General features: G+C 33.7%; 1 pseudogene; it reads left to right on the plus strand.

Moving 5' to 3' along the window:
* Nucleotides 1-3,695: 3,695 nt before the first annotated feature.
* Nucleotides 3,696-4,629, plus strand: LOC118923027 (olfactory receptor 6C2-like; annotated as a pseudogene).
* The last annotated feature ends 6,241 nt before the right edge of the window (nt 4,630-10,870 follow it).

Below are 10,870 nucleotides of genomic sequence, written 5' to 3' on the forward strand. Positions count from 1 at the left end.
ACTGACTTGTTTCTAGTCACTCATACCCACCCAGCTTTGAGTCACACTCAGAATCTTTGTGATTCAACTGTACTCAGAAGCCATGAAAGACCATCAGAGAGGTGAGTGTAATGAAGTGGGTTTTGACAGACATTCATGCCCTGGAAACTAATAGAATCAAATTTGGGTTCCAAGTAATGTTGACAATATTCCAGAAAAGGAATCAACAGATAATATGAGATTTTACCTTGTTCTGTGATATATGACCTGATCTTGAATACTGTCATGAAGGGAAAAAAGGTAAAAATAGAAACAAAGGATCTATAGAAGATACAGTTACCAGTGAAAGATTCAGAGAAAGCCCTTTCTCCTCAATTCATTGAAAATGTCTCCCCAATGTTCTCCTTACATGATTTTTATCTCCAAGCTGAAGACATCACCTTTTTTAATATTTTACAATATTTTTGCCAAAGTCTGTAAACACATTAGGTTATTGATCAATGAACACAGTAAGACATTTTATGCTATAGTGCAAGGGTTTATTAATTTCTTTTCCAGGTGACTGGGATATGGAGAAAAATTAAATATTAACAGAAAAATATAAGAATATTTTCAGGGCTCAGAGCACACATAGACTAGGGTAATGAATACTTGGGAAGGTGTCCTGTGAGGGCACTTGAAGCCTGGATCAAAATTAACAGATGAAATTAGGTTGATACGATGGGAAGAATTGGGGCCCAGAGCCTAGAGTCCAGAGACATGACCTCCCCTCCAGCATGTGGCATCCTGTGATCAGTGTCTGACTGGCTCTGCATTACCTGGGCTGGCACCAGCTCACAGGTGACAAGAGCCGGGGACCATGACACTTCCCTCTAATGCTGTTTGAGAACGAGGAAAGTGGCTATACAGTGCCTCTATACACAGTCCATCCCCTACTGGGAAGGGGAATGAAGAGTCCATCCCCAGACTCAGGGGAAGCACGTTTCAAGGCTATTTGTGGGAAACATTTTCCAACAACCAAGTGAAAACCACTCTTGTAAAACAATAATTGGAGTCTTCTGGGAGGATCTTGTTCCATTTATATGATGGGAGAAATCAGGGGGTCTGGAAATAATGATTACAGATGGGAAATGTTTGAATTGCTACAATGTCATTATTATAGATTATTGAAATGGAATTGTCTTCCTGCCATTGTAACTCAGGTACAAAATGCTAACTGACAGATAACTTTGGTCAGGTAGGCAAAAGTGGTATCATATAAGAGATTGGATATCTACACAAAAAATAGGGGAAACAAGAGTAGGGAGAAGTCCATTATCTATTTCCTCTCCATTTGCCAAATCATGAAAAACCTATGCATGGGTGAACAAACAAGTGAAAGTGCATTATTTTGAAGTATTTAAGAAGTATGTCTCTAGAAATAAACTCTTATCAAATCCCTGCCTTCCTATATGCTTGATGGATAATCTTACATTGGTAAGTTTTATTTTAAGAAACTTATGAGCCTCAGGTTTCTCATTTGTAAAATGTGGACTATAATACTACATCCCTTGGAGAGTTGATGTGAGGATTAGTTGAGATAAACTATGTAAAGTGTTTAGCACAATATCTGGCACATAGGAAGTGTTTGAGGAATGTTAGCTGTTTTCCTAATAAGATTTTACAATTTGAGGGGAGAATAAAATGGATTTCCTTACACAGAAGCACCTCTTCAATGGTTAAACTTCATCATCAGGAATGTATTTTTCAATTAAAAGCAAAATATCTCTAGGATTGATAGTTTAAGGTTATTTCTAGCTTTTGAAGATTTAGTATTGATCCATTTTCAAATTCTACAATATAAAGAAACTGACAGCAGCTCTCTGAATAATAAGACGTATTCACTTAAGTGGGTGACCTTTCATATAGTAAATTCCTCACTAACTTTTCCAGAAGTGCAGAAACTAAAGAACAGATATAGATAGACCAGTTATTAAAGAAATTATAGAATACATTAGAGTTAGAAAACTGGAGAAAAAAAATAGACTCCTAAAATTTTATCCCACATTTGTACAGCAAAGAAAATATGTACTTAGGAATCAGGACATATTTCATTATCCTGCCACTGGAAGCCTGCCGCTGATAAGACAGCCAAATATATTGTTTATGTAGTAGCAGCTTTCAGTCATCTGTTCTGAACCTCTGAATTAGGAGGCTGAACAATATGGTCTATAACATCTTCCTTCTGCAGATAAGTGACAAGATGGAAATAGGTAAACTTTATTTCACTTAAGGTGTATGTAGGTAATTTATTTTCCTATATAAAATGTTTGGTACCACTTATTTATTTACAAAATTTCTTAAACTCTTACTGAGTGCCAGACATGCTGCTTGGCATTTCATCGAGAGTAATAAACAAAACACATATAAACTGTGTCTTTTGGGCCTGGCAGTCAAGTAAGGGGAAAATATCACCAAGTTAAAAAGAAAACACATAATTACAAAAAGTAAGGCAGTGCCATAAGAAAAACAGAGCCCAGTACCGAAACCCCAAGTTCACAGAAGGTTTGTCTTTGAGAGCATAAGGCCTCATCTCTGAGGAGGTCATAATTACAGTGAGACCTAAAAATTTATAAAGAATGGACATATGAGAAGGTGGAGGAACTGAAAAGGCCTCAGCAAATGGAACTTGCTGAATGAGAGAAATAGTAGGAAAGGCTGAGGTTGGACAGACGTGCACGGGCCAGATCATAGGGGAATCTGAAGGACAAAGTAGAGGATTTCTGTTTTATCCCAGTTCAGGAAGCCATTGAAGGTCTTGATTGAGGAAGGGAAACGTTATCACCCCGTGTAATTCTTTGCAAGAGCACTTTGCTTGCGGTTCACGTGGTGCTTTGTTTTCTTTCCTCCAGTTTTGAAAGTGAAGCGAGTAGGAAGGTGACAATTAATTTAAAGACAAATTTGGCTGTTGACTCAGAAAGGTCAGAGAGTAATAGGAGAAGCATCTTTAGGAACCTTAAACTTTCATTATGATCAACTCTACATTCCACTAAAAAAAGGTTTCATAGTACTTAACACTAGAAGGTTTATCAGCCTTAATGATAAAATCTTGCATATAAGAGTAGCAAGCCCTTATGAAGTGCTTACTCTATGGCAGACAATATTCCAAGTGCTTTAAATGAATTTTAATTCACTTATTCACTTTAACAACTGTATGAAAAAAGTTCAAATATGTTCCATGGTTTATATATGAAGAAATTGATGCACAAAGCTTAATAATTTGGCTCAAGTCAATGTGTTGAAGGAATCATAATCTGCACTGAACACACATCTCCAGACTCCATGCCCCAAACCAGTGGGTCACACTGACCCCTGCAGCTGGGATGGGACTCATGATACTGGTTTTGTTTTTGTTTTTCCACTGACTGATAATCCACTGAAAGGGATTTTTTCCCAGGTTTTGTTTTGGGGTTTTTGATTGTTTGCATTATCTAGGAATCCTTGTACCAGAGACATTATTAATATTATAAGAATGTTTAATACCAGCTTTCTGCTCATACTATTGTCTGAATCATGAAGTAATATAAGTTACCAACACAACCACATTATCAAATGAAGTTATATTTGCTTGCTTGGAACTCTCACTCTACTCCCACTTTTAATCCATCTGGACAGTCTTCATCTCCAATTTCTACCTTATTTTTACCAACAGAACATGCAGAAATCAGAGGTCAGTGATGAAAAATTACACAGTGTTAGCAACATTCATCCTGGTAGGACTGACAGATGAACCAAATCTACAGATTCTGTTCTTCTTCTTTCTGTTCATCACCTACCTGCTGAGTGTAATTGGGAATCTGACCATCATCACCCTCACCTTTGTAGATGTCCGCCTTAAAACACCTATGTACTTCTTTCTCCACAACTTCTCCATTTTAGAAGTCTCTTTCACCACTGTCTGTATTCCCAGATACCTCGATTCCCTTGCTAATGGAGACAATACAGTTACCTACAACACTTGTGACACTCAATTGTTTTTTATTACTGTCCTGGGTGTCACTGAGTTCTTTCTCCTGACTGCCATGTCCTATGACCGCTATGTGGCCATCTGAAAACCCCTGCATTACATGAGCATCATAAACAGCAGGGTCTGTACCAAGTTCCTAACAGTCTGTTACCTGTCAGCTCTGATGATTGTCCTCCCACCCTATATCATGGTCTCTGGGATCGAGTCTTGTGACTCCAATGTCATAGATACTTTGCCTGTGATGCTGCCCCCGTCCTGAAAATCTGCTCTGACGCAGAGTTCATAGAGTGATTTGTCTTAATTCGGCCGTGCTGACACTCACTGTCACCATTGTGTGTGTGACCATGTCCTACACACACATCATCAGAACCATCCTCAGATTCCCTTCTGCCCAGCAAAGGAAGAAGGCTTTTTCTACCTGCTCTTCCCATATCATTGTGGTTTCTATCACTTACGGCAGCTGCATCTTTATGTATATCGGAGCACCTGCCAAAGAATTTGTCTCTCTGAATAAGATTGTGTCAGTACTCATGACTTCACTTGCCCCAGTAATGAATCCCTTCATTTATACTCTGAGGAACAAGCAAGTGATACAAGCCTTCAAAGACATGATCAAAAAGATTGCATCTCTCTCAAAGAACTGAAAGTATAGTGAATTTTAAAGGTCAAAAGGTAAAAAACTCTCTATTCCAATTTTAACAGTTTTATGGAGATATAATTTAAATTCCATAAAAGTCACCAGTTTTAAGTGCACTATTGAATAATTTCTAGTAAATTAATAGAACTTTACGGCAAACACTGCAATTCAGTTTTAGAATGTTTCCATCAGCTCCCAAACATTTTCCTGCTGACCACAGGTAGTCAAACACTTCCATCCTGTAGCTCAATACAAACACTGATCTGTTTTCTGTCTCTCGAAATTTGCCTTCTCTGGACATTTTATATAAATGGAAGCATATAACCTGTAGAATTTTGTGCCTATTTTCCTTATTTTTCAAAACGTTTTGAGGTTCATCCATGTTGTAACATGTATCAGTAGCTTATTCCTTTTCCCCGCAGAGTATTCCATCATATGAATATACTACATTTTGTTTATTGATTCACTAGTGATGGACATTTATATAGCTTCCATGTGATTGTGACATTTTTTTTTATTTCTCTACCTACAAGAGGAATTGCTGAGTCATATGGTATCTACCAATAACTCAGAATAGACTCTATTTTATGATATCTATTCTCATGAGTGTGTGGTGGCACCTGACTGTAGATTTAATTTGAATATCCTGAATGTCTAATGTTACTGAGCATATTTTAATATGCTTATTATTTATACACCCTCTTTCACAAAATTTCTTCTCAAATCTTATGCCCATTTTTTAATTAGTGTTTTTGTCTTTATATTGTAAAATTCTTTATATATTGTGATGCAAATTCCATAACAGATGTATGTAAACATTTTCTCCCAATCAGTTGTTTTGTTGTTTAAATTCCTAAGGTTACCTTGTGAAGTACTAATTTTTTGTTTTACAAAATCCTTTTTTTCCACTTTTTTCTTTAATGAGTGTGCTTTTAATGTCTTATCTAAGATAGATGAGCCTAACTTATGTTTCTTAGTTCTTACATTTAAGTATTTGACCCATTTTGTGTTAATTTTTATCTTTGGTATGGGATCAGAGTGTAAGTTCATTTTTGGCCATAGATATTCTATTATCCCAGCATGTTTGTTGAAACGACAAGACTTTCCCCTATTGAATTATCATATTACCTTGTTGAAAATCAGTTGATCATAATTGGCTATTTCTGAACTCTTACTTATATTTTATTTTACTTGCATTAACACCACACTGTCTTGATTGTGACTTTAGAGTAAGTTTTGAAATTAGGTAGTGTAAAGCCTCCAATTGTGTTCTTTGTCAAAGGAAGTTGGCTGGTCCAAGTCTTTTACATTTACATATACATTTAGGAAAAGCCTATCATTTTAGATTTTAATTCCTGCACATTACCTCTCTATATCTTTTGTACCCACACTGTGAAATTTATTAACCATTATTTCCTTTTAGCTGAATCTATTGCCAGAATGAACTGAGAAAATTCCTTTATGAGTATATCATTACATGTCATTACAGCATTTTAGTAAATTATCTTCAGAGTCAGGAAAAGTTATAATTCCTAAAAATATAACTTAGGGAAACTCTTGAAGCACATATGCATCAAGTTTCATGCAGAAAATTATTTATGCATTACTCTTCCTAGTAGTAAAAACCTGGAAACATGGTCTATGTCCATCAGTCATAGAAAAGATTAATCATGTGTGCTCAAAGTCACACAATGGAATACTGTAAAGTCTTTGAACACCATTTAGCAAAACCATTAACATGAACAAGTTTCATAAAAAATAATGGGGGAACATAAGGCAAAGAAAAATATATACAGCTTAATTCCATTCACACAAATTTTTTTAAAATATAAAACTAGACAATAGAATTTATATTAAATTCCTTGATGGTAAGGCTACAATAAAAACTAAGGAAATTTTTATAGAAATGAGTGTACTTATGTTCTGGGCAATGGGGAGGAAGGTAAATGTGATGCAGACAGGTAAGTGGGACTTTTTTTAGGTTATGGCAGTGATCCATTTCATAACTTGAATGTTACTAACATTGAGGGTTTGCTTTATAGTTATCGTTTATAAAGTGCATGAATGTTTTCTGCTTGCTTGATTTATGAGCAAATTTTTAAAATATAATTGATATGAAAAAATAGCCCAACATTATTGTATACTTTAGTAATCCAAAGAGAATATTTGTTCAGCTTCATGCACATTAATTTGAACATCTAGATGAAATAGGTAATTGTCTATGAAAATATAATTTACCAAATTGACTCAGGGAGGCAGAAAGAATCTAAAGTGACTTCCAAAGAAGACATAGAGAAAGTTGAGAAAGAGGTATCCTTCAAAATGCAGCAGGTTTTCTGGATTAGTTTCAGAGGTTAACTCTCCAAACCTTTAAAGTCAATAAATGCTTCCTTAGTCCTTCTAGATAACTTTGAACCTGACATTTTTCACAATGATCATGGCTCCTTGAATCAAAATGGCTTTTCTTGGAACATGAGGATGTAGTTTTTATGTAAGTTTCTTATCCATGGAAATCATATTTGTAAATTAAATTTCAGTAGATTTAAGTTTCATTGTTTTATCTATAGCATCAACCAGAGAATGTTCTTGCATATTTACTTCATTTCTGCTTTACTAATGAATGACATCTCACAGGAAGTTCTCATCCAATTTATGCTGAGAAGCCTACGATGTCTAACTTTCCAATGTGATCTATATGCCTATCTGATACATCGAGTTCAACCATACCTGGCTTTATAAGATTTCGTTATTTCCACACCATAGTTGTAGTCAAAGACATGCTCTTAAGCGAAGACCTGCATGGTGCCTTTGATTCATACAATGCCATAGGTTGTAAGGGACAATGAGGAAGAAGCAATACCTCTACAACTTCCCCTACCATACATACCCCACTAACAACTGCACATGCACCTGTCAGGTGAAGCTGAATGGAATCTGGAAAGATCTTTTTACACTAATTCAAAATCCAGAAACACTAATGGAAAAGACTGGTAGGTCTGATTGATTTTTTTTTAACTTTGAAAAAAATGCCTGTGGAGCACAGAAACATGAAAAGATGTCCAACATCACTTATCTCCAGAGAAATGCAAATCAATACCACAATAAGATATTACTTCACACCAGTAATAATGGCTCATTCCAACAAGACAATAAAGAACAAGTTCTGGTAAGAATATGGAGAAAAGAGAACCTTTGTACACTGTTGGTGGGAATGTAAATTGGTGTGGGCAGTATGGAGATTCCTCAAAAAATTAAAAGTAGGTTTACCATATGACCCATCAATTCCATTCTGGGAATTTACGCCTCCAGAAAGTGTTTTGTTTTTGTGTTCATCAATAGATGAATAGGTAAAGAAGTGGTATATGTATTAACAATGGAATATCATTCAGCAATAAAAAAAGAATGTAATATTTCCATTTGCAACAACATGAAAGGACCTAGAGGACAGAATATCTAGAAGGTATCATGCTAACTGAAATAAGTCCAAGAACAACAAATACCATATGATTTTGCTTATATGTGAAATCTAAAATACAAATAAATGAACAAACTAACAAAACAGAAATAGACTCATAAACACAGATATCGGACTGTTGGTTATCATAGGGGAGAGGAGTAAGGAAGACAAGTGAAATAGGTAAAGGGGATAAAGAGGTAGAAACTTCAATTCATAGAATAAGTCACAGGAATGGAAAGATAGCATAGGGAATATACCAATGATGATATATCTTAGTATGGTGACAGGTGGTAACTACAATTATCATGGTGAACATTAGGCAATATATATAATTGTTGAATCACTGTTATACACCTGAAACCAATATAGCAACTATATTTCAATAATAAAAAATTTCTGTGTGACAGTAAGTAAAACAACAAAGCTAATGTCAAAGTGGGAAAAATATTTTCAGTTGACATTACTGATCTAAAACCTAAGGTCTCTATTGCAGAAAATATTTTGAGAAATCAATAAGAAAACACAACTATTCCAGTAAAAAGTAATACAAGAGAAATATGAAAAGATTATTCAAATAAAATAAAGAGAAAATTCATAAAGACATGGAAATATGGTCAAAATTTTTCATAATAATATAGATGATCAAACATTACTGTTACCAATTTTCACTCCTCAATTTGGTATAACCTCTAATGTAAAACCATGTAAATAAGTACAAGAAAGGAAAATCAAAGGACAATCTGTCTCAAGAACATATACAAATATCTTAATTGATAGTACAGTTTATTAGAGTTCTATGGGAATGAACACTGACAATGTTTGTAGGAATAAAAACTGACATAAGCCTGCTGAGCACAATTTTATAACAGCTACCAAAAGTCAGGGAGCAAAGTTCAAATTCAAATGTATTCAAAAGGTAATTCATATTGGGGATTTATTCAATAGGTTTGTGAATAAATGTAAATAAACTAATACCATTTTAATGACATTCATCTCAGTATTACTCATAGTAGCAAAAGAAGTTAATCTATTGAAATGTCCTTCATTAGAACATTGTTCTATTCAGGAGAAATTCCATTCTACAGAATGTCTTACTTCTATAAAAATTTTGCAAAGCTCTTTGTGTATTGACATAGAAAGATTTCCATTATACCATGTACATAAGTAAGAAAACAGAACAGTGCATGTAATATATCCATTCTGTTTAGAAAAGGAAAATTAAAATCACCTAATTTTCTGTATATATAAAAATTTAATAAATCACTGGAAAAATAGTGGAAGTATACAGAGAAGTGACGAAGCATATGAGGATGAGATAAAAAGAGCTTTCACTGCAAATCTTTTTATCCTTTTTGCTGTTTGAAAGCTTCAAAAAACTATACAATGAATGCAAGTGCTCATCATGTAACTATACACAAATACTGCATACAAATACAATCGATACAATATATTCATCAAGAAATGAACATATTTCATATGTAAAATATATTTCTATATCTTACGTATCAAAATTTTATGTTCATGTTTTACACATACTAGTGTTTAATACATATTCATAATTCACATATAATTCATACAGTTCACAGTAAGAATGAGATAATGTATCAAAAATGAATGCTAATACGATTATTAGTATTAGTGAGGCATTGAAGGCAAAAAATTGTAGGGAAATTCATAATCATATATGCATATATTTGAGAAAGATGTCTGAAGTTAACCTTCAACTTTAGAGGAATAAAACAAACTCCAAAGAAAGAGGGTATAAAAATATAATGATGAAGTATAAAGATAAAAGCAGATTAATGAAATGGAAGTAAAAAATACAGTATGAGGAGAATTAATAAAGCTCCCCCAACAAAAAAATACTAAATATGATTTCATCTTTTCATCTTCTCATAAATGTAATCAGGAAAAATAAAGAGGGTACAAATAATATTAAGAATGGAGGAAACTTGACAGATATGCTAGATAACAAAGATTAAAATACTATAAAAATATTACATCAGTAAAGAGATAATTTAGTAAAATAGACTAATCCTATTAAAAAAAATAAGACCTAAAACAATCAAAAGGCCAAAATAGTGCTGAAAAATTTATAGAAACTAAGTAAAAGTTTTAAGACTTTCAATAAAGAGAACACGAAGCCCAGATATTGTAAACTTGAGTCCTACCATTCACAAAGAACAGATAATTCCAGTCATAAAACATGTTCAGCACCAGGAATAATGTAACTACTACTCAGTTTTTTTATAACCACTAATCTAAAACCCTGTAAAAAAGTACAAGAAAGGAAAATCAAAGGACAATCTGATTCAAGAACATGAACAAATATCTTAAATATCTGCAAGTTGAACAACTTTTTAATTAAGAAAATGATGATGTTTTGGTGTCTGTCAGAGATGCAAAGGTGATTAAATATTAAATCTATTAATATCATTTAATTACCCCAATAACAAAAGGAGAAAAACTGTGTATTTATTTTACCAGATACACTAAATTTATCTTGTTTTATTTATACTAACTTAATAAAAATTTAAAAATTTTAATAATGTTCAACATTTTTTCGTGATAACTTGTAGAGCAAGCTATGAATGGACATGAATCTTGGAGTGTCCTAGTAGACTTGAAATAATTACCTTTGCCTTTTCCCACCCAGCCTAATTGTTCAAAAATAATAAAATAATCTGACAGTAAAGTTTATTGAAACAATGGAAGAGTGACTGTGCAGTTTCCTATGTGTTTATAATAAAGAGTCACATTACTGGACAAAACACACGTGAGATGAAGGGAT

This window comes from Manis pentadactyla, chromosome 10 (assembly GCF_030020395.1).
Source record: "Manis pentadactyla isolate mManPen7 chromosome 10, mManPen7.hap1, whole genome shotgun sequence".
Classification (NCBI taxonomy): domain Eukaryota; kingdom Metazoa; phylum Chordata; class Mammalia; order Pholidota; family Manidae; genus Manis; species Manis pentadactyla.